The following is a 25,318-nucleotide window of genomic DNA, read 5'->3' on the forward strand; positions in this document are numbered from 1 at the left end:
AGAATTTAAATTTTGGGTGAACTGATCTTTTAAAGTAATAATGTGTTACTTTAACAAAAAAAAAAAAAAAAAAATCAAGAGCCAGATTTACTAAACTTGGCAAATTAGCGTGAGAGTGCAATTCCAAAACAGCACTGATACGAGAGAAATGTTGTGATATGCACTCTGTTTTCTGCAGGGCCTCCTCCTGGCAGGAAGTGTAGGGCCTTTCGCATCGCTTTAGCTAAAAACAGGAGCATTTTTGAGGATTTTGTGATAGGAGATGTGTTTTATTGTGTCTGGCAGGTTTCACATGGACGTGGAATGCTGACGTATACGTCAAGAGAAAGAACGGAAAGTCCGTTCACATGTCATGTCATGTCATTGAGGCCGATAGAAGCAGAAAACGGCGTAGACATAAAGTTTCAGGTAAATGCCATTTATTAAAAAATAAAGTTGATACAATGTTTACACAGTATATGTTTACACTGCGTTTTAAATCACGGTTTTCGTACGAGTTTAGCCAATCAGGTTATACTTATGCCACCGATGTATAGTTCCTAGAACTATTCTAGACCCTACTCTAAAGTAGGAGCAAATTTTATTTTGTCCAAATAGAGTTCCTGGAACTAAAATCGTTCCTAGTTCCTGGGATGCAAACATGCCAGAAAAGTCGGTAGGACCACAGTTAGTTTGTGTACTGCAAAATAGTCCCTGCGAAAGGCCCTAATCACAACCTTGTTAAGAACAAATTTGGTTATAGTTCACCCGAAAATGAAAATTCTGTCATTAATTGCCCTTATTTGAGGCCTATGTTCATTTGCTGAACACAAATGAAGATATTTTTGATGAAATCTGAATGTTTCTTAATGTTTAAAGTCTGCGTGAACTGGATGTTTGGGACCGATTTTACTTCCTCATTTTCGCGGACTTCTGGCAGAATCATAATTTTTAATGCGTAACCTAGAGGGCGTGGCTTGTTTTTCCTACAGCAAATTGATTGGCTGTAGTAAAGTATTGGAGGGGCGTGGTTAATGATGTCACTATCATGCCCAAGCCGTCAAACCGATGTCATCAGAGATGCCCTTCGTTTCAGAGGGGAGGAGCATTTACAGATTTGGATTAAATATTACAAAGGCAAACAATAAATTTTTTGTGGATTGATTTGCATGGATGAATTGTTACAAATATGTAAAGCTGGGCAAAAAATTATGGATTATTATGATGCTTTTATAGAAATCTTTACCCTACAAAGATTTACCTTTTACAAAGATTGTTTTACTTTCTTTTTCAAAATGAGATGTTTGTTTTAATGTGTTGCCACAAAATGAAGTAATTGCTGATCCAATTCTTTCCGGTCCATAATGTAATAGTTTCTAAGGGGGGTTTTTAGGCAAAGAAAGAAAGTTAATACATTGGCGCCCAAACAAAACCTGCAGGTGCTTCAGATGTTTTGGTGTGCTGCAGTATGACCTCATGTCAAAAATATGCATCACATCACAGGATGCATGACAAAGCATTGTGAAAATTTCAGTTCAGTGTTATTTTTAAATATAAAAACCTTACTACTTAAAACAGATCCCAACACTTCCTCAGTTGGGAAATGCAATCTTTGTTTTTTAAATGGCAGTGCTCACATTTTTTAAAAGAAGAAATTAAGAAAAAAAAGTTTGCAAACTGGTCCAAACATGTCTACACTACATTTAGAGAACAATAAAGCAGCTTTCAAAATCTCTCACAGGAGAAATAGTGAATAGTGATTACAATCAGCACTTATCAGTACAGTGCTTTTAAATAAGGGTTGGTATCACAGTATTGCTATGGTATGTCATGGTATACCAGTTATTTGATTACTATATTAAAACTGTACTGTTAAGATAATACTTAAACATTTTTTCAAAGTATTGCAGTATTACCTTAATTGGTAGTGTCCAAAAAGTTATATGGGGCAATTTTGAGAGTGAAATGACATTAAATGTGTCATTTTTCACCATTTAGTAATAGCCAGTGGTGGGGGGCCGCAGACTACTAACTTAAAAATATTCCATGGAAAATGTACTTGTAACATTATTACTAATAGCCTACATTTTCCCCATTTACATACATAACTTAAAGATCCTAATATTTGCACATGCCATCTGAATTGTTTTAGTTTGTAGTCAAAAAATCTCAAAATGTTTTAATTTTAATAAAAATCATTTTGTATGTCATTAGGCAGCTTTATAATAGCTTCGTGTTTATGTAATATTGGTAAGGCTTCAGTAGGTTTCTCCTTTGCCTAGCATGAATCATTGTGGATTTATTCAGTTCGTACATTTTTCCATGTTACGTAAAAGTTGAGGCCAGTATTCATGCAAATGAGTTTTTAAGGTTAACATGAAGCTTGATTTTATGCAGTGGCCTTGAAATATACAAATGTATTAATTGGTGGCTGTAAAAATAAACATGCATATTTTTTTTTTAATGATCCTTCATTAAAAAAACACAATATTCTACCTTTTTATTGAAGTAAAACAATTAAAAGTGGGGGTAAATTCACATACTAAATAATTTTTTTCCTTCTGTGCATGTTGGTTACAATTATTGGCACCCCTACAAACTCTCACGAGTAAAATATTTTAGAAGAATATTCAGTCATGTTTACATCTTTCTTTAGGACACCTGGATGACTAGGGGCATGAAATTGTCCATCCACGATGTCCTGATCCGCTAAATATGGGGAACACAAAGGCCAAATTTCCTCAATCATCCATCACATGGAGTAAAACCATGTTTTATAGTTAATATAGCTCTGATGTGCAGTGAAAGATTGTTGAGCGTCACAAAATAGAAAAGTGGATAAGAAAAGAGTTAAAAATCCACATTGCCACCATCAGGTCTATAATTAAAAGGTTTCACTCAACTAAAGATGTCACAAATCTGCCTGGAAGATGGCGTGCGTCATCGTCCTAATGCACGGGCGAGATGGCCAAAGGCTCTCCACAGCTGGAGAATTACAGAAATTAGCAGAGCCTTGGGAGAAGTCTCAGAAAGCCCATATACATCACCACATGTTGTTCAAGATCCTCCTCCCTCTTCCAAAAAATACATTTCCAGTATATTCAGCTATCAGACACGCCTAGAAACAGCACTGTCTTCAGATAAGTCTTTTTGGCAACAAACACTCAAGATGCAAACAGGGATCCAAAGTATTGCTCAGCTTTTAATGTTGTGGGCCTATTTGCTGATCATGGATGTACTCAACATCACGGATTCTATCTAATACCATTAACAGATGAAAATGTAAAGCTAATTTTTACTTCAATAATAAGTTTTGGAATGAAAGATCAAGATGGGTCAGATTTGTTCTGTTTGATGTAGATTTAGAAAGGCTGTGGGGAGAGACAGTGAAAGTGTTGGTCTCATTTCTTGGTTTCGAGCTGAATGTTATGAATATTTAGACCTGGTAACTTTGTTCATACATTCTTTGTTTAGCTTAAAGGCATCATTTTAAAACCCTGTGGGTTTTACTCTAGGCTTTGTGGCCTGTTTTAGAAAATCTATTCGGTACTGTTAAATAAAGTTTATATTCAGTCATTTAGTCATCATGATCTAGGACAAATTTAGTTTTAGGCCAACAATGAATAACAAAAATATATCCAGACTCAATAATAATAATAATAATAATAATAATCATTATAAAAACCCATCCTGCTTCACTCCAATAAATGAAGAAATGTGTAAATGTTCCAGACACCAATATTTATATTTTAACAGATGTTGCTACGTGCGTCGATACATAGGTTAGAAAGATTCTGATTGGTCTACAAGCTACATATACTTCAAACACTTGTTTCAGATACATATCTCATAACTGATTATTTAGGCTACAGAGATCAGGAGTCAGACAAAACAGGTGTGGGGGGGCGTCCTATATGAGGAACTTCTTCACAAAGATGCAGACACTCACATACACAGAGAGCACTTTGTCTTTCTCTGGCAGGAATCTTATCAGCATTCGGCGTGGTCTATGCCTGTTTCTCCTTAAAGAGTAAAACGCAGAATGAGGCAGGATCACCGCCTCATTCAGTCATTTCCAACACGTGGAACAGCTGTGTAATATGAGCTATTATGAGCAAATATGAATTGAAATGAAGCCAAATAATACTTTTCGGACACTTATCGTCGATTTGATTACACAAACCATCTCTGCATTTAATAATGATATTAATAATAATAAAAAAAAAAAAAAAAAAGTGTTTAATCTTGTAATTATATTTCACGATCACTCTATTCTCCTATTTGATACTGTTCAAGTGCTTTGACACAATCTGTATTAAAAGCGCCATATAAATAAAAGTGATTGATTGATACTTCAAATACTATATAACAGAGTTGGATATTAATAAAGACATTTAAAAAAGATGATGTAATGGTTGCTCAGTGGAACCTTCATCACACATAATGACTGTCCCTTGGTGGTTAGAGTGTGGGAGTGTTCAGTGAAAGTGTGAGAGAAGGGAAGCCGTCAGGGAAAAGCCCTCTTGTGTGTTTGGACAGGCTGCATCACAGATCTTACATGCATCTAAAGGTGATGTTGTCATGGAAAAGCATCTTTCAGCATCTCAGGGTTCCCTCTGTGTGTGTGTGACTCAAGGCCCTTTTTATCTTAAACACTCATGATTTGGTAACATCAGAGTCTCATTGACTTTTCCCTTAAAGTGAAGAAAACTCCCTCTTGACTATTTTTACAGGGCGTTTTGCATGCATCCTGCCCACTTCATGTCCCTTTAAGCGGATTATTTCCTCCATACATTCGTTTTTATGCCCAACATAAAAACTGGGCATAAAAACTAATGCGTTAACAATTTTTAAAACATAGTGACCGGTTGGTTTCCTCAGCTAAAGTCTTGTGAACCCTGTCTGATAGGGGTGGCACGATACACAGATGTCACGGTTCGGTACGTACCTCGGTATGGGAGTCAGGGAAAAACAAAAAAAATCAACAAATACTATGCTTGGTTTCTTTTCGTTTATTTTGAACAGACGGTAGTTACATTTTACACTACACAAATTAAAAAAAATTTCCACCTGAAAATAATAAATATTAATTACGTTCAAAATGTTATTTATAACGTGAAGTGCATACAAGGAATAAATTTTTGAAATATATTTGATTTGGTTAACCAGTAAACAAGGAAAAACAACACTGTGCCACACATAACGGCAATCTACACAAGCACTATGAATCAAACAAATAAAAGCAGACCATTATACAGTGATGCATTATTATTAAGACAATAAGTGTTTAAAGTTGATCTGAGGTGATCGCGCACACACACACGCGTACACACACACACACACACGCGCACACACACTTTATTACGAATAGATGTATCGTGCCAGGCCTAATGTCTGAGTCTATGACTGTTTTATAGAGTGAATTACCAGCATGATCTCCTTAGATCTCCTGTTTGAAACATGTGGAAATGGACAGCATATATCTTTATGAAATGAAAGAGAATTAGACAGCGAAAAACCTTCTAGATTGAATATAATTTCAAAACCGCAGTATGGCAGTTATCTACAGAATATTGTCAGATGAACAATCCATGTGTTGTTAAACAACCGTACAATCCATTCTATTTTATATTTCTCAGCCCCGTTATGTTTTCATTCCAGTCAAGTCTATAAACACTTCCTATGAACGTTACCAAAGAAGTTATTTTTGGCTTGTTTTTACATTTTTAATGACGTATGATGAAGGTGAAGCTCATGAATATTAATTGATGTATTGGACATAAAATCCGATGTCACCGTGTAGCAAGGCAGTTTCTTTTTTTTCCATCATAACTAGGTTAGCAGGAAGTTCCCACATGATCTAACATCCTGATGTGGTTTCAGCAATAAAGCCGCTTTTGAGGGGCTTGGGCCTGCAGGGTCAGGCGTGATCGAGATAACCGCTGTGGGCTGCAACAGTGTTAATACTCATTTATATAAAAGTTCTCCTTAAAACCCCACACACTTGCGTCAGTGCAAACTACCTGAACTACGGAAAAATGGCACGATCAGAGCAAGAGGGAAAATCAGTTTCACTTAGTTTCACAACGGTGTTGTGCTGTTGAATCATAATGGTGATTGGAACAAGAATAATGATAAGGAGCTCTGATTTGATCATAAATAGATTTGTAGCCCACGGATATTATACTGTATAATACCTCATTTAAGCAAATTTCTACAGTTTGGAAAATGGTGGAGAAAGCATTTGCCACGCACTCAGTAATGCAATTATTTACTATAAATAAAAGTTTTTTTTAATAGACTAATTGATAGGATACCACTATTAAAAAGCCATGATAATTAAAAATATGCCAAGGATGCCAAAATATATCATTGAGATTTGCACATGCATGTTTGGTTTTGCCAAATTATTTAAGATGAATAAACTGTCTATAATGCTTACAAGAATACATATTAAAATACAATACATATTAACATCAAGCTGCACTTAAAAACACTTACAAGTGAAACTACACTTGTAATAAGTTCTAATTGTCATTTATGGTTGATTCTGACTGGCAGATTCACCTTTTATGTTTAATAATTGATTGATACTACACCTGTTTATCATTTGTTATAAACAATAATAATACAAACTAAATAATACAAACTGCATAAAAAAAAACCACAAACAGAAAATGTATCTTCATAATTCCCATTAGCCTCATAGGGATCTTGTGCCCAGTGTGAAAATGCCTTAAAGGGATAGTTCACACAAAAATGTGAAATGTGCCCTTGTGTTTTACAAACCCATAAGACCTTAGCTCGTCTTCAGGAACACAATTCAAAATATTTTTGATGAAATCTGAGAACTCTCTCATAGACAGCAAGGAAAATATTAGATCTAAATATTAGATATACAGGTCCTTCTCAAAAAAATTAGCATATTGTGATAAAGTTCATTATTTTCTGTAATGTACTGATAAACATTAGACTTTCATATATTTTAGATTCATTACACACAATTGAAGTAGTTCAAGCAGCTCATACAGCTCATGAAAACCCAAAATTCCCATCTCAAAAAATTTACATATTTCATCCAACCAATAAAAGAAGTGTTTTTAATACAAAAAAGTCAACCTTCAAATATTTATGTTCAGTTATGCACTCAATACTTGTTTGGGAATCCTTTTGCAGAAATGACTGCTTCAATGCGGCGTGGCATGGAGGCAATCAGCCTGCGGCACTGCTGAGGTGTTATGGAGGCCCAGGATGCTTCGATAGCGGCCTTAAGTTCATCCAGAGTGTTGGGTCTTGCGTCTCTCAACTTTCTCTTCACAATATCCCACAGAGTCTCTATGGGGTTCAGGTCAGGAGAGTTGGCAGGCCAATTGAGCACAGTAATACCATGGTCAGTAAACCATTTACTAGTGGTTTTGGCACTGTGAGCAGGTGCCAGGTCGTGCTGAAAACTGAAATCTTCATCTCCATAAAGCTTTTCAGCAGATGGAAGCATGAAGTGCTCCAAAATCTCCTGATAGCTAGCTGCATTGACCCTGCCCTTGATAAAACACAGTGGACCGACACCAGCAGCTGACATGACACCCCAGACCATCACTGACTGTGGGTACTTGACACTGGACTTCAGGCATTTTGGCATTTCCCTCTCCCCAGTCTTCCTCCAGACTCTGGCACCTTGATTTCCGAAGTACTTTGGACCACTGAGCAACAGTCCAGTGCTGCTTCTTTGTAGCCCAGGTCAGGTGCTTCTGCCGTTGTTTCTGGTTCAAAAGTGGCTTGACCTGGGGGATGCGGCACCTGTAGCCCATTTCCTGCACACGCCTGTACACGGTGGCTCTGGATGTTTCTACTCCAGACTCAGTCCAATGCTTCTGCAGGTCCCCCAAGGTCTGGAATCGGTCCTTTTCCACAATCTTCCTCAGGGTCCGGTCACTTCTTCTCGTTGTGCAGCGTTTTCTGCCACACTTTTTCCTTCCCACAGACTTCCCACTGAGGTGCCTTGATACAGCACTCTGGGAACAGCCTATTCGTTCAGAAATACCCTTACCCTCTTGCTTGAGAGTGTCAATGATGGCCTTCTGGACAGCAGTCAGGTCAGCAGTCGTACCCATGATTGCGGTTTTGAGTAATAAACCAGGCTGGGAGTTTTTAAAAGCCTCAGGAATCTTTTGCAGGTGTTTAGAGTTAATTAGTTGATTCAGATGATTAGGTTAATAGCTCGTTTAGAGAACGTTTTCATGATATGCTAATATTTTGAGATTTTTGGGTTTTCATGAGCTGTATGCCAAAATCATTAATATTAAAACAATAAAAGGCTTGAACTACTTCAGTTGTGTGTAATGAATCTAAAATATATGAAAGTCTAATGTTTATCAGTACATTACAGAAAATAATGAACTTTATCACAATATGCACATTTTTTGAGAAGGACCTGTATATCGATTGACATTATCCGCATCTCATCAGTAAAGCCGGTTCTTTGATTAGTAGCTCTTTGATAATCGGTGAAGGAGACTTACTGCTAATCAAATAACCCGCTTTATTGACAATATGCACATGAATATATCAATCGATATATATCGTCCAGCCCTAAAAAAAACCAAGATAATCGACAAAGTAGTCCATGTGAAATCAGTTATATAACAATATTTTTAATATTTGCCATTATGTAGATAGATAGATAGATAGATAGAGATATTTTACTAGTTGGTTGGTGGTTAATTAATGGTGGGTGTAGTGTTGTAAAATGACCTTTAGAGTTTAATGTAAGATTCACACATTTAGAGGAAAAGTGGCCGGAGAGATTGTGTCAGATCAACTCATGCTTCTCTATAGATGACTAAAAAGCAGTGAGCCAATAGTGTCCTTGTGCCACAGGAAGGACCCGCTGATGTAATATTTTAGGTCATTGTAAAGCTAGTTCTTTGCTCACAGGATTTTGCCTGTACATGTCTAGGCAGCACCTGAACAAGTTCTGAACATGTGGCATGTTTGTGAATTTAAAATACTTGTTTGGTTTGATGTGACCCTGATTCTCTCATATCTGTACTCTGGTACTGACTCATCTGCCATCGGTCAGACTTTCTCGGTTGCTTAACTTCTTTGTGTTGTGAGTATATTGCAGAAGGTTTTTTTGTGGCCATCTAAAAATCTGAAATTCCCCGGTTGGAAATCACACAAGGTTGTGTAAATCAACAAAACACATTTTTAACACCTGCTGAGAAAAGCTGTTTGCAGCTACCAGACTTTGAAAACTTTGCGGTGAGGCTAACCGCATTTCATGAGTGTGCAATTGCATTTCTTTCATTGATTTGTAGTTTTTTCAAAATTGCAAATTGCAAATTGCAAAAAAACAAAAAACAAAAAAAACATCAGGTGTTTGTGACCACAAAAATGTTTTACCCTGTGCTGATCTCCAGGTGCTAGAAAACCTTGTAATGGGAAAAAACGTTTATGCTATAAGCAAAAAACAACAGTCTAAGGGACTTTTTAAAAAAATTATCTCTGCTCAAGTATGCATGATATTTGCTGCACACTATTGTTTTGTGCTGTTTAATGCATTCTCACTAGTTTCAATATCCCTTCAAACAAACAGCTTATGTACTTCCTAACACATACTGGGGAAATTTTTATGATATTACATTACCATCGGTACTTTTCAGTTTAGGGCCAGAATCAACAAAATAAGTCCAATCAAAAATCATGTTCCACAAACCTCTCCTTGACGATTCAGGCCAGGTGACCCTGACAAGGAACACAGTTGCTATGAATAGAAGCCCTTGGTCCAAAATGATATTCAGACACCTGGCAGCTGAATATCATGAGGCATAAAGTGTCCCAAGAAAACATCATCCACAACATAACCCGACAGTGCATCCTTCCATTTCGTAATCAGCATATATGTCCTCTGCTGTTTATTTGATGCACCATAAATCTTGATTTGTCAGACAAGGCCACTTTCTACCGATCATCCACGGGCCAGTCTCAAAGATCTTGGGTTCATTTTTTGCATAAATCACACTTCCATCATGTGGCACTCATTCACTGCATATACTGCAATGCATATTTTTAGATATTCAGACAAGTTGAAACCACCTAATACTAACTAAATATAGAAATATGTGAAGGGCTAAGCTGTGCTGTTTGTTGGCTGTTAACAGATAATAATTCCTTTAAAGTGCTTGTTTTGCACACCGGCCAGTGCCGAAGGGCAATACTCATTGTTAAATAATAAAATAATGTGTAAAAATGTGTGCAATTATCATTAGGTGGATAAAAAATACATGGGGAGCTGTATATATGCAGATGTGCGTGCATCTGTTTCCAGTGCTATATGTCGTCTTCCAAACTTTGACAGGTCCTTTACTGCAAAAAGATGGTCACTCACTGCGACACTGTAAAGGGATGAAACTATGGTGCCATGTGCTTTTTTCACAGGTTTCATGCTATATTGTTGGCTCTGAAAGTATGCAAATACTATTCTCAGACCTCACTGCTGTGTAAACAGGACAGGAGCGGATAATTGTCTGTCACCTCATACATAGCCCCGCTCTACTTTTGTGATGTGTTTCCGTGTGTTTTCGGAGAAAGGATCTGGGTGCCGCTTTAAAGTTTTAGCTCCAGTCAGTTTTCCACCGGGGGGGCTGCTCCCGTCAGTTTTGTGTTCTGCGCTTGATTCAAATGCTCTGCTCTTCTCCAGACAAATTTAACAGCTGCTGTACAAAAGGATGTATCGATCTTGTGAATTAGCTAATTTTACTACACTTTTTTTAATTGCCTGTAAAAATATTTAATGACAAACTCATCCTTAAACAATGCCTTGGTGCAAAAATGCCTTTTTAAATTTCACATGATTTGTCGACAGATACTGCCTAAACAAAATAGCCTTTAAAAAATTACGATACTCTTAATGATGCTGGGGGATCCAGTGGGGTCAGCAATCATATTTCAGGCTGGCTGTACCACTCTTTTTGGCGCCCCCTTCTGCTGGTGACTTGGCTATGCCTAGAACTGGTACAGGCCTTGTATATAAAACCTCTTTATAAAATTATAAACAACAAACACACTTGCAAAACTCCAGAAAAGCACACTGTTTTCATAATGCTGGGTTCTTTGGAAAGCTGAAAAGTTTATCTTTCACCTTACAAGCAAAAACACTTATTCAGAGACATTTTTATCGAGTAAGTCCCATGCATCACTGTTGAATGAAGCTGCTCTTGATCTGGCTTCAGTCGATGAATGCACAGACATGCGCTTTCAGGAGAAATGCCGATATAAGGAGTTCCACCTTTTATGATGTCATGACGTGCCAAGCTCAAGGAAATAAAAAATTGTATGGTCTGTTTGGCCCAAAGATTCACTGTTCTTCATCTAAATTGATTTTTTGTAACTTTGATTTTTAGCATGAGAATCCAGCTCATTAACTGTGTGAAAAAAAAGCAACAAATTGCAACAAACCTGGCTCTGCACCAGTAGACCTCTGTCCAATAAATGTTCCTCCTGCACCTCCTCACGTTACAGAGGTTTTAAAGCTGGCTTCATCCGCAGATTCATTTGCAATGTGCCCTTTCAGCTTCAAGGACATTAAAAAAGCACACTCACAGAGCAAATTATTCCTGTTTTATTTAACTGTATGGTATAAAAACACATTACAATACAGTAACAAATCTCAACAAGGCACGTCAAAATTGACATTATGACAAAACTGACTAAAAAGGGAAATGAAGTTCAAGTGATAACCTTTAATTATTTTGCACCACCTCAGCCTAGGGATTAAAAAAACAATTATGTGATTATGATAATGGTTATACAAAAAATAATATCCGTGGTTTTAAAATTAGTTTTGTGATGGCTTGGAACACTGAGATTTCCTGACCCTGCTGACAGTCTAATTAACCTCTTGAGCTGTGCTGCATTTTTGGGATTTTTTATAGATTTTTGCATTTAGAATTTAAAACAATGCTATAATCATGTATTTTGGAGTAAATTGATAAAAAATGGTCTCATTTTATATGGAATAGACCAAATTTTAACAAGCGGGTGGAATAATTATATATATATATTTTGTTTTCATAATTTTATGATAAACACCAATAAGTAAAAAAAAAAAAAAAAAAAAAAAAAAAAAAAAAAAAAATATATATATATATATATATATATATATATATATATATATATATATATATATATATTATTAAAAAAGAACATTTGTTTAAGATCTATTTGGTCCATATCTCTTATGAGGTTTCATGTGATTCCAATAAAAGGCAGTAAACAGGAAATGAAAAAGAATTTTCTTTATATCATATATTTAAAAAGGTTATTCATATTTAATTGTAGGGAGGCAAAGTGTCCTCTAGGGGTGTCTATTTTTCTACTTTTGAAAGATCAGGCATACAAATTGTAACATTAGGTTATTTTATGTAACATAAATTCAAAAGTAATTTTTGTTAAAAGAAATAAGCTTCCAAATGATCCCATATAGCCTATGTCTGTATTATAAAACCTATAATTTTATAATTCTATAAATTCTATTCTATAATTTTACAGTTATAGAATAGGTGCAGAGGTTAAGCAAAATGCTGAGGCTTTTTCACCAGTAAGGCAAGGCAAGGCAAGTTTATTCATATAGCACATTTCATACACAATGGTAATTCAAAGTGGTTTGAATACATATTCAATCTAATTTTATTTTATTTTACTTATTTTTATTTTTATTTATTTTTTTTTTATTGAATTGTTTCAATTTCTTAGTTTATTCCTCACAACTGCATCTTTGACATAAATTCAAACAGTCATAAATCATTATCCCTTTGTTCAATCAATCAATCAATCAATCAATCAATCATTTTATTTATATAGCGCTTTTAACAACACAAGTTGCATCAAAGCACTGTACAGTATAATGTAGAAGAGTACAATGACAGGGATGTATAATGACGAGAGTGACCAGTTTCTTATTAAATGCAGAGACGGTCTGTAATCAATTCGACGTTGAATCACTAGAAGTTAAGTGTCCCCAACCAAGCAAGCCAGAGGCGACAGCGGCAAGGAAACAAAACCCCATCCATACAGAATGGAGAAAAAAAAACCTTGGGAGAAACCAGACTCAGTTGGGGTCAGTTCTCCTCTGACCGGACGCCCAGCACTTAACTTCCAGTTCAACTTTAAACGCAGCTGTGTCAGGTAGTGTAAATGACTTAGTGTGTGCATGTGTGTGTGTGCATCAGGATCTGGTGATTGGTCCACGGGGCGCATCTAGGTGTTCTGGTCTCTGATGAACATAATCTCTGTGTGCTGATCCACCATCTAGTCTGGATACAAACTGTGAAAACAGATTGAGAAAGAGACAGGACTAATATTAGCGTAGATGCTTTTTACGATGTCACAAGTACATCGTATTTTAGGAGTAGTGTTCCCGGTTCCAGCAAATCTAAGTAATGCAGCCTAAAAATTCTTTAACGGATTTGAATAATAAAAAGTGTGTTGGTGTGTTATGTGTAGGCTAAGTTAAAAAGATGTGTCTTTAATCTAGATTTAAACTGGCAGAGTGTGTCTGCTTCCCAAACAAAGTTAGGGAGATTGTTCCAGAGTTTAGGTGCTAGATAGGAAAAGGATCTGCCGCCCGCAGTTGATTTTGATATTCTAGGTATTATCAAATGGCCAGAGTTTTGAGAACGCAGCGGACGTGCAGGACTATAATGTGATAAGAGCTCGCTCAAGTATTGAGGAGCTAAACCATTCAGGGCTTTATAGGTAATTAATAAGATTTTAAAATCTATCCGATGTTTGATAGGGAGCCAGTGCAGTGATGACAGAACCGGGCTAATATGATCATACTTCCTAGTTCTAGTAAGGACTCTGGCTGCTGCGTTTTGGACTAGCTGAAGTTTGTTTATCAAGCGTGCAGAACAACCACCCAATAAAGCATTACAATAATCTAACCTCGAGGTCATAAACGCATGAATTAATATTTCTGCATTAGAGGTTGAAAGCATAGGTCGTAATTTAGATATATTTTTAAGATGGAAAAACACAGTTTTACAGATGCTAGAGACATGAGGAAAGATTGCGGTCAAACAGCACACCTAGGTTCCTAACTGATGATGAAGAATTAACAGAGCAGCCATCAAGTGATAGGCTGTGTTCTAGATTATTATATGTGGGGTTTTTAGGTCCAATTATTAGCACCTCTGTTTTTTCAGAATTTAGCAGTAAGAAGTTACTCATCATCCAGTTTTTTATATCGACTATGCATTCTGTTAGATTCTCAATTTGGTGTGTATCACCAGGCTGCACTGAAATATAGAGCTGAGTATCATCAGCATAGCAGTGAAAGCTAACACCATGACTCCTGATAATATCTCCCAGAGGTAACATGTATAGGTTGAAAAGTAACGTTCCTAGCACTGAGCCTTGAGGAACTCCATATTTCACTTTTGATCGATATGATACCTCCTCATTTAATGCTACAAACTGATAGTGGTCAGATAGATATGATTTAAACCATGCTAAGGTGCTTCCTCTAATGCCAACATAGTTTTGTAGTCTATCCAAGAGAATGTTGTGATCGATAGTATTGAATGCTGCGATAAGATCTAATAGCACTAATAACGAGATAAAACCACGATCCGATGATAAAAGCAGGTCATTAGTAACTCTAATGAGAGCAGTCTCAGTACTATGGTACGGTCTAAAACCTGATTGGAAATCCTCACAGACACCATTTTTTTCTAAAAAGGAATACAGTTGTGAGGATACTACCTTTTCGAGTATCTTTGACAGAAAAGGGAGATTAGAGATTGGTCTGTAATTTACTAAGTCTTTGGAAACAAGATGTGGTTTCTTAATAAGAGGCTTAACTACATCCAGTTTGAAGGTTTTGGGAACATATCCTAATGACAATGATGAATTAATAATGTTCAAAATAGGATCTATGACTTCTGGAAGCAAATCTTTTAATAGTTTAGATGGAATAGGGTCTAACATACAGTACATGTTGCTGGTTTAGATGATTTAAAAAGTTTGTACAAGTCTTCTTCTCCTATAGTGGAGAAAGAGTGTAATTTTTCCTCAGGGGATCTAAAGCTCACTATCTGATGTGAAATTGTAGTTGACGGCTGCATAGTTACAATTTTATCTCTGATGGTATCAATTTTAGAAGTAAAGAAATTCATGAACTCATTGCAGCTATACTCTTGGGGAATATTAGCACCTGTTGACGTTCTATTTTTTGTTAATTTAGTTACTGTACTGAATAAATACCGGGGGTTGTGTTTGTTTTCTTCTAAAAGGGATGAAAAATAATCAGATCTTGCAATTTTTAATGCTTTTCTGTATGACTGTATTTCTGTAAGATACTCTCCCGCCAGGCAATACGAAATACTTCTAATTTAGTTTTTCTCCACCTGCGCTCCATTTTCCGGGCTGCTCTCTTTAGGGTGCGTGTGTTTTCATTATACCATGGAGTCAGATTGTTTTCTTTTATCTTTTTTAAGTGCAAAGGAGCAACTGTATCTAAAGTGCTAGAAAAAAGAGAGTGCATAGTTTCTGTTATATCATCAAGTTTTTGCGTCGTATTGGATGTGCTAAGGAATTGAGATAAGTCAGGAAGATTACTTAGAAAGCTTTCTTTTGTGGTGGAAGTGATGGTTCTACCATACTTGTAATAAGGTGCAGAGTTTACAGGTTTAACTATACAGAGTTCACACAAGACTAGATAGTGATCAGAAATGTCATCACTTTGCTGCAGTACTTCAACCATTTTAACATCCATTCCATGTGACAGTATTAGATCTAGAGTATGATTTCGACAATGAGTAGGTCCAGAGACGTGTTGTCTAACCCCAGCGGAGTTCAGAATGTCTAAGAAAGCTGATCCTAATGCGTCTTTTTCATTATCAACATGGATATTAAAATCGCCAACAATTAAGACTTTATCTGCGGCCAGTACTAACTCAGTTAGAAAATCAGCAAATTCTTTAATGAAATCTGTGCTGTGCCCTGGTGGCCTGTATACAGTAGCCAGTACAAACATGACAGAAGATTTATCACTAGCACATGATTCTGTAGATAATGTTATATGCAGCACCAAAACGTCAAATGAGTTATACTTAAAGCCTGCCCTCTGAGAAGTACTAAGAATGTTGTTATAAATTGTAGCAACACCTCCCCCTTTACCTTTTAAATGTGGCTCATTTTTATAGCAATAATTTTGGGGGGTAGATTCATTTAGAGTAATATATTCATCTGGTTTTAGCCAGGTTTCGGTCAAACAAAGCAAATCTAGCTTCTGATCTTTGATCAAATCATATATATAAAGTGCTTTTGTGGAAAGTGATCTAATATTCAGCGAGCCAAGTTTCATCGTTTGCTTATTTGAATTATAGGTAGTTTTAATTTGTTAGACATTAATTAAATTATTGCTTTTGATTTGGTTTGGACGTTCTCTGCATATTCTAATTCTGGGGAACAGACACAGTCTCTGTAGTGTGATATCTAGGTGAAAGAGTCTCTATGTGCTGAGAATTACCTGCCTTCTGTGACGTGAGGCAGCTAGCAGACGGTCGGTTAAGCCGGTCTGTCTGCTTCCTGACCTGGGCACTAGTTGGTCATGTTGGAGCTATAAGACTATATGCCATATTTCTAGATAGAAGAGCGGCACCACCCCAGGAGGGATGAAGCCCATCTCTTTTTAACAGGTCAGGTCTGCCCCAGAAACTCATCCAATTGTCTATGTTGTTTTGCATGCACCACTTAGACATCCAGCCATTGAGACCCAGCTGTCTTCTGTAAATCTCATCACCCCGGTAAGCAGGGAGGGGACCAGAGCATATTACATTGTCCGACATTGTGCTTGCAAATTCACACACCTCTTTAATATTATTTTTAGTGATCTCCGACTGGCGAAGTCGAACATCTTTAGCGCCGACGTGAATAACAATCTTACGAAATTTACGTTTAGCATTAGCCAGCACTTTTAAATTTGACAAGATGTCAGACGCTCTGGCTCCCAGTAAGCATTGGACTACGGTGGCTGGTGTCTCTATTTTCACGTTCCGTACAATAGAATCGCCAATTACTAGAGCACTTTGATCAGGTTTCTCAGTGGGTGTGTCACTGAGTGGGGAGAACCTGTTTGATGTTCTGATCGGAACGGATGAGCGGTGTTTTGACCCGCAACTAGCCCGCCTCATGGTCACCCAATTGCCCTGCTGCAGGGGCTCTGAAGCTGGAACCGAACAATGTACATGATTCACTGTACTAGTCACATCCAAAGCAGTATCCAAAGCAGCATCCAAAGCAGTATCTACAGCAGTTCCACTATCATCACATGGTTTCTTAGGCATCTGGGAAGCATTCAACCCTTTTTTGTTAACAGTTCCAAACCAACGTTTTATATTTTTGAAAAGAATCTGCTTAATTTTGATGTGCTGAAAAGAAATTTAGATCAAGCTTGTCCGATTTGCTTTTTCATGCAAATACGTTGAACGTAGCATAGTTCTTCTTTTCTCCCGCAACAATCCAAAGATCAACGCAAAGATCTGCTGCAAGGCCAATGAATAATCAAATAATATTAAGTTAATATAATTATTAACAAATTTGAATTGTTCTCTAAAGCAATCATTGAATGTCTTGAACCTGTGCCCACAAAGAAAGGAACTGAAATTCTTCTGTTGGACGAGGTGACTACAGTGTGCTGAAGTGTTTAGCGTCAGGCCCTGATTGGCCAGATGATGTGAAATGCATTACTGGCTTTGATGTTTCTCTGCACTCTGTTTGAAATGATTTTGTGTTGATCTCACCTCCAGATGTTTTTGCATTCAGAAGAAGCTTTTCCGGCATCAAACCAGTCTTTTTCCTGTAGCGGTTCCTCAGAAGTATCAGCTTCTCTTGTCAGGTGGCTGAATGCCCACCAGCTGCTCTCTCTCCTTCTCATGTTGCTGTGTCTTTGCTTTTTCTTCTCTAGTCACTTACATTTAAGACACCTTTCCAGAGTTGTTATGATGCAGTTCTTCGTTGAATCAAAGGAGCAAGCAGAAACAGCACCTATGCTTATCTGAGCATACTACAAATAATTTTCTATTATGTAATAATATTATAATGTTTATATTTTAATGTCAGGCTACAATCTCAATGTTTTCATGCAGGGTTCAAAATGAAAATGAAATGAATTTCACAATTCAACCTCTACTCGTGTTGAATCAACCAGTCTCACTTACTAAGCTACTGTTACATTACAGTTGTATATAAATATACATTTCTATAAATTTAAATTCAGGGTAACACTATTTTAAGCTATTATAATACAGAGTAATTGTCTAATTAGATACTTAGTACTTGAAATTGAACATGAAAACAAACTACCAGTCCTACAAGACCTTCCACTTATGACCACTGACTTTTTTCCCTATTTTAATTAGAATAAACATAAAATATCACAGGGCTTTTCAACCATGGACCTTTTTCCTTTACTAGAACTACTAGACCTATAATAAAACTACCAACCTTATTTCTACACGATCGCTGCAACTATGCAGAAAATAAAACACAATGCATGCAACATTTAATGACAGATTACTTTTTCTTTTGGTTCTTACATTTTGGAAGAGCTTTCTAGATATTTTTTTACCATGAGGGCAATCTCTGGAGAATAACACAAACTGATGTTATAAGCAAAGCACTTACCCTTTTGTGGCTAATAATTTGTGTTATTCGTTCAGTGAAGCCCGCCGTGGCTTTTCACTTTTTTTGCTCGGTCTCTGGCCTGCTGGGGTCGCCAGTTATGTTGTGGATTTTTTCCTTGTTCAAAATAAATTATTCTGAGGAGGTTTTGAATCCATAGGCCTTTATTAACAAATTAATAACAGGCAGAGTAAATGTCCGAGCTCCACTTTCTTGCTCACATTTATACATTCTGAAGCTGTTTACAGTACTCAATATGTGTACTGTTGTATTTTTGGACAAGGTTTCTTATTGTCACATCTCTGGACTCTTTGTTATTGTTTTTGTCTCATGCCACGTGCTCTGTGTACCCTGCTTTTAGTTCGTGTTAATTGTATGATTGTCTTCAGCCGTGTTTCGTTAGTTTAGTCAATTACGTTGTGTATTTAGTCCTGTGTGTTTTGAGTTCACGTTTGTCCGATCGTCGAGGTTACCTATGTGGTTTATGTTCTGCCTGCCTGCCTGCCTGCTTGCTTGTATATATTTATTTTCCCCGTTAAGAAGATTAAACTTGTTTAAGTTTATTTCTCTTCTCGAGTGCTCCTTGCGTCAAACCACCAAATGTAACAGTACGATCGGACCAAAACAGTAAAGCGTCATGGTTTCCCCTTATGACGACCCCAACTTCCTCGTGCGCTCCCTCCAGTGCCGCCTCAAGTTTTCCCACCTTCCCACCCTTGCCACACGCTGTCGATGGTGGAAGGTGTGGAATAGCTTCTCTTATGAACAGGCATAATTCTGAGTATATTAAATCAGAATTATATTGAGTATGATATTAAAATTAATAGACACTCAACTGTAGTGTGTGACTTGCACATTTAAATACTGATACTTTGATGTTAAGGTGTGTCATTTTGAATTTAGCTGCCAAATTGGTAGATCACAGTATGGCCAGACAATGCCACCTCAGCACTGCAGGACTGCTTTTGGGACACAGACTGGAACATGTTTAAAGAGGCTGCCACCTACAACAATCACATAAAACTTCAGGAGTACGTTTAAACCATGACTGCTTACATCAGAAAGTGCATAGATGATGTGACAGTCACCAAGACCATCACCACATGTGCCAACCAGAAGCCATGGATGACAGCAGACTCTTATTTAAGAATGTTCATTGACTTCAGCTCAGCATTCAACACAAGAATCCCACAACAGCTCATCCACAAACTAAACCTGCTGGGCATTTACACCTCCCTCTGCAACTGGATCCTGGACTTCTTAACTTGCGAGACCTCAGTCAGTCCGTGTCGGCTGCGACACCTCCAGCACTACCCCACTGAGCACGGGTATAGATGGTTAAACTGTTGTATAGCTCTATTGTTTTCTTTGCAGTATTGTATGTTTACTGCTTGGTCCTGCGAGACACGACATTTCATTTCACTGTATGTAGCAGAAATGACAATAAAACTAAACTTGAAACTTGAACTTGAAAACACTGGCAGTGACAAACATCAACAATCAGATCTGTCGAGAACAAGACACAAGAGAGCATGCGTGGAACGATCAGCAGACGTAATCCAGAGGGCCAGACAAGAAGGGGTATATGTTAACATGAGCAACAGTCCACATGAAGAAACAGTACGAAACAGCAGTCAAAAAGGTTATGACTTTGTAGAGTGCTATCACTAGGAGATCGATATACATCTGCGATCAATGGAAAGTCCCTAGTTTAAGTAGTGTGTGTTTGATTGAGAGCAGCTGTGTATTCAGGTGATCGTGTGATCGGTGTGTGTATGGTTGATGGGAAGTCCGGTGAAGGTGTGCCACAGTGTTCGATGGGCCGGTATCGTGACAGCAGCTACTAGTTGAGAACGTTAACAGATGATTTAAATCTTTCATTCCTATAACAAAATGGTCAAAAGTAAAAATCCTGTAACAAAACGAAAGAAAGAAAGAAAATCATCATGGTTTTTTGTGATCTTTGAAGCGCAAACAATCCAATTGTCATCCATCCATAAGTTTAGTGTCACACTTGCAATATTGAAATTGTCCTTTCTCTTGATGTAAAAATGATTGTAAATTATATGGGTATAGCTTCCGGGCTTATCCCCATCCAGCTATTTTCAGCTCTACAAAACTTTTTGCCGCTTGCTATTGAGAATTGGTGTGTCCTATCATGTTATTTTAATGTATTATTTTAATTATGAACAAACTGGTTCGTAGTGCAAACTTTGTTATTTTCCTCGTAATTTACCTATAGTGTCTAACGAACCAGAACCCTCCTCCATAGGCTTAGGGAAAAGGTGGATAGAAAGAACCCCAGAAGAGCCAGTAACAGGACACATTTAATACATACTGTATGCACGTGCACCTTTTTCGAAGTATCCACCCTATTTTTCAGAGCAGACGTAAACCGTTGTCTGCATGTGCAAGACTTATCATTCATTAGCCGAAATCACAAAACATAATACAAAATGCAGTGAACAGTAAAACTGTGCTACAAATAGTGTTATTACAACAACTGCCTACAAAAAAATTGATGGTTGTAAAGAGCTTTTTGATGATTCGATTAGCAGTGCTGTACATTTGCACAGTTTCTAGTTGTAAGTATTGTTGTACCCACCTTTAAAGCATCGTTGGTTTATGCGACATTTTCTTTCAGACGAATCCAATCAGAGTTATATTAAAAATGGTCTGCTTACCACAATCAGCGGAGTGAGAAAAATGTGTTTATTATTTTTGAAATATGGATATTTATCTTATAAAATCACATGGATTTGCTATAGGAGGCCTTTATTCACCCCCGGGAGCCATATGAGGAACGTTTTATTACGGATAAGCACACTTTATTTAACTTCTTCCGAACCATTTACATCAAACACCCGTTTGTTTCCATGGAAAGACTTGGAGGGGCCAAGACTCATTTTAATATAACTCTGATTGGATTTGTCTGACAGAAGAAAGACACATACACCTAGAGTACTTCTAAGGTGAGTGACCTCATGACAATCTTGTGTTGTAATGTAATATCAGTTATAGCATATAAAAATGTACCGTGTTCTACACACAAAGCAGTATATAAAAAATAATAAATAAATTATAAAACAGATCTTAGTATTTTTGCTATCCTAATAAACGTAAAAAAAGGTTGTAGGTTCCAAAAGAGTGGCTTTTACTATTAAAGAAAAAAAAATTATATATATTATATATATTTATTTATTTATTTTTATTTTATTATTTTTTTAAATTCATGTTAAAGTACATTTGAAGTTCAGTGATATAGTTTAAAAAAATATACCTATATATATATATATATATATATATATATATATATATATATATATATATATATATATATATATACATCACTGAACTTCAAATATATGTAACACCTAGCCAGCAGAGGGAGCCCTCACCCGAGTACTAGCTGTGCTCCCTCTACTTCTACACTCATTTCCTGTTTAGGGCTTTATATCCAGAGGCCCTCCATGTGCTCCACACAAAGTATTGCCAGCTTCACTGCCTTACCAAGCGGTCTGTTATCATCGCTCTTCTGACTGCCAAGTGTATGATCTCTGTCTGTTTGCCTGACTACCGATTCTAAGACCTGCCCTTTTGATCTGTTTGCCTGTTTGGATTCACTGCCTCATAAAGACCCATTGCCTGTTTGTTGAACACCTTCTCTTGGATCTATCATTGCATGTTTTTTTTAAAGTATTGACAGAAATTTTATTTTAATATTTATTTGAATATAAATTTTATATGTTAAATCACTTAAAAGTCAATGTGAAGTCAAAAAAGTAACAAAAATCACTTTGCAGGCTGTAAAAGTCATAATTAAATGGAAAAAAAGTAAATCATTATGCTGTATATAAAGTCACCATGTGCATGGACAACTAATTGGTGGTCGTCTGAGACTCTGAGTCCTCTTTCTCCAGTAGAGGGCGCCTTTCTAAACAACATACTCCTTTTATTTTTTAAAATTGCAACATGAAAACGCGTACAAATTTATGTCCATATGAAGCACGTTGAACGTAAGAAAAGTTTATACTTTTAAGGTTTTATATAAGTTTTTGAAGAATAAAATGCCAAAATTTGGTTTTAAATACACATTTGAAGTACACGTTTTGTCCATCAAGATATTCTTCACAAAATGTAAAAAAAAAAATTTGATGCCTAAATAAAAGCGCTAGAACTTTAAAGCTCAACTTACTATAAAGGCTATAAATGAACCACAGGACCACGGCTCAACATCACTATCAACTTTATTTGTGTTCAATGAAAAGGGTGTAGTCTGTATATTAATTTAATCCATGCTACTTGATCCTTTTCATATAAACTGCAATAAATACAAAACCGAAGCGAGATGTAATAAATAGTAGAGTGAATAAATACTAAAAACTAAAAGACATATGAAAGCATGTGTTTCTATAAATTTCGAACTAAGGTACATTAGATGTCAATAAAATGTCAAATAAAAATTTTAATCCTTGCTTCAAGAAAATAACAGTTTCATATCCCTGCTGATAAAAACAGCTAAAACCAGCCTATGTGGCTGGCTGGTCTTAGCTAGTTTAAGCAAGTTTTAGCTGGTCTCCCAGCCTGGCTAGGCTGGTCAGGCTGGTTTTAGCTGGTCTTTCCAGCCTAGGCTGCTGCTATAAACAGGCCATTTTAACGTGGCTGTATCATTAGATTCACTTTCACTTCAACTAAGCCAGTAAATGTAGTGTTTGCATTAAATAATCACATGAGTTTACTTTATGATCCGAACCCGGAGTCAGACATCTTCCATCTAAAGACTTGTGTTGAAAAAAGAAAAGAAAAGTACTGTTGAAAAAAAATATAAAATGCACAAAACTATTAATTGGTGATTCTATAATTAAGTGTACTATAAATTACACTACGATTAGAAAATACTGTAAATTAATAAACGGTTCAGTGTGATGTTTAATATCTCTGACAGAGCCTATAGTCTCAACTTGTTAGGGAACCCTGGATATTAAGACTTGTATGGCTTAATATAATGTAAATTATGTCCCTTACTGAAATATGTGCAAGAAAACCCATGGATGGTTTGTGCTGTTCATTTTTTTTTTTACATCGTTTACACATCTTTCGGTGTGTGTGTGCGCCATTATACTCATGATTAACTCGATAACTCATGCTGATAAGATGACCACAGCAAATGAAAGAGCTTACAGGACATGATGGATATAATCATAGGCTTAAACCAATTATTTTTTTGCCCACAAGAAGTCTAAATGCCCTGGATATTTAGGGAAATCCGTGATAAGAAACTCCTCCAGCGGCCGCAATGTAATGATTAGCATGGGAATGTTTACAGTTTTATTCGTCTACAGGCATCTTCTCATTATTTTGTCTGACTCTTATCGCTAGGAAAATGGCTAGAAAAATCATACATTGGTTCTCATTGGCCTTCGACTGAAAATTCCAAACGAATAACGAAAACTGACACAATATGATATCTTATCAAAATGTTATTTTCTGAACTGTTTATTCCGAGTTGTGGTGCAGTGAAAAAGTGCCAGTAACTCACAGAGTGTAACCAGTTGACGTCATCGTCACTGACGCATAATCTAAGGTGCACATAAAATAATGGTCCAGAAACCGATTTTGCTGAATTTTTAAATAACACACACCTTTCATGGATTTTTATTACATTAGTAAGAGACATTATTTACGTTATTTTAATGTAACGAGGAGGCAGAGGCTGGAGTAGAATCCAAGCGGGTGTTTATTAAACACTAGTGCAACAAACGCAAATGTCAAGGCAGGCAGAGAGGTGGTAACACAAAGGCAGTCAGAGATATCACCCAGAGCAGGACTCGGCCATCACCCTGGCTGAGGTCAACGAGGTAGTTAAGAACCTCCTTGGTGTCAAAGCACCAGGGGTGGACAAGAAAATTCATCTGATAGTCGAATCTCTGATCCAGGAGGAACAATGCGGCTTTACCCTCTGCAGGCTACTGAAGGGTTCATGGGAGTTTGCCCGACTAGTCCACATGTGCTTTGTGAATTTGGAGAACGCATTCGACCGGGCCCCTCACAGTGTCCTGTGGGGGGTGGTCTGGGAGTATGGGGTACGGGGCCTTTTGCCCCCTTCAGGTTGGTGGGGAGTTTAAGTATCTTGAGGTCTTGTTCACGAGAGTAGGAACGAGAGATCGACAGACGGATCGGTGCAGCTTCTGCAGTAATGCGGTCACTGTACCGGTCTGTCATGGTGAGAAGAAGGAGCTGAGCTGCAAGGAGAAGCTCTCGATTTACCAGTCGATCTACGTTCCTACTCTCACTTTTGCTCATGAGCTTTGGGTCATGACCGAAAGGATGAGATCCCGGATACAAGCGGCTGAAATGAGTTTCCTCTGTAGGGTGGCTGGGTGCTCCCTTAGAGATCAGTCACTCGGGAGGGAGTAGACCCGCTGCACCTCCACATCGAGAGAGGCCAGCTGAGGTGGCTTGGGATCTGTTCTGGATGCATCGGGATGCACCGGGAGGAGGCCCCGGGGAAGACCTAGGACATGCTGGAGGGATTATGCCTCCGTGTTCCCACAGAAGAGCTGGAGGAAGTGTCTGGGGAGAGGGAGTCTGGGCGTCCCTACTTAGACAGTAGGGACGCCCAGACTTCCTCTCCTCAGACACTGCTGCCCCCGAC

The 25,318-nt window shown here is 37.3% G+C and overlaps 1 protein-coding gene across 1 annotated transcript in view; it reads left to right on the forward strand.

The window, feature by feature from the left end:
- The first annotated feature begins 267 nt into the window (after positions 1–267).
- bbs12 (Bardet-Biedl syndrome 12) overlaps positions 268–25,318 on the forward strand; it is a 56,055-nt gene continuing 31,004 nt past the window's right edge. The window contains exon 1 of the mRNA XM_043256719.1: positions 268–408. The gene's annotated coding sequence lies outside the window, so the exon portion shown is untranslated. The remainder of the gene's footprint in view (positions 409–25,318) is intronic.

Source organism: Puntigrus tetrazona, chromosome 14 (genome assembly GCF_018831695.1).
Source record: "Puntigrus tetrazona isolate hp1 chromosome 14, ASM1883169v1, whole genome shotgun sequence".
Classification (NCBI taxonomy): Eukaryota; Metazoa; Chordata; class Actinopteri; order Cypriniformes; family Cyprinidae; genus Puntigrus; species Puntigrus tetrazona.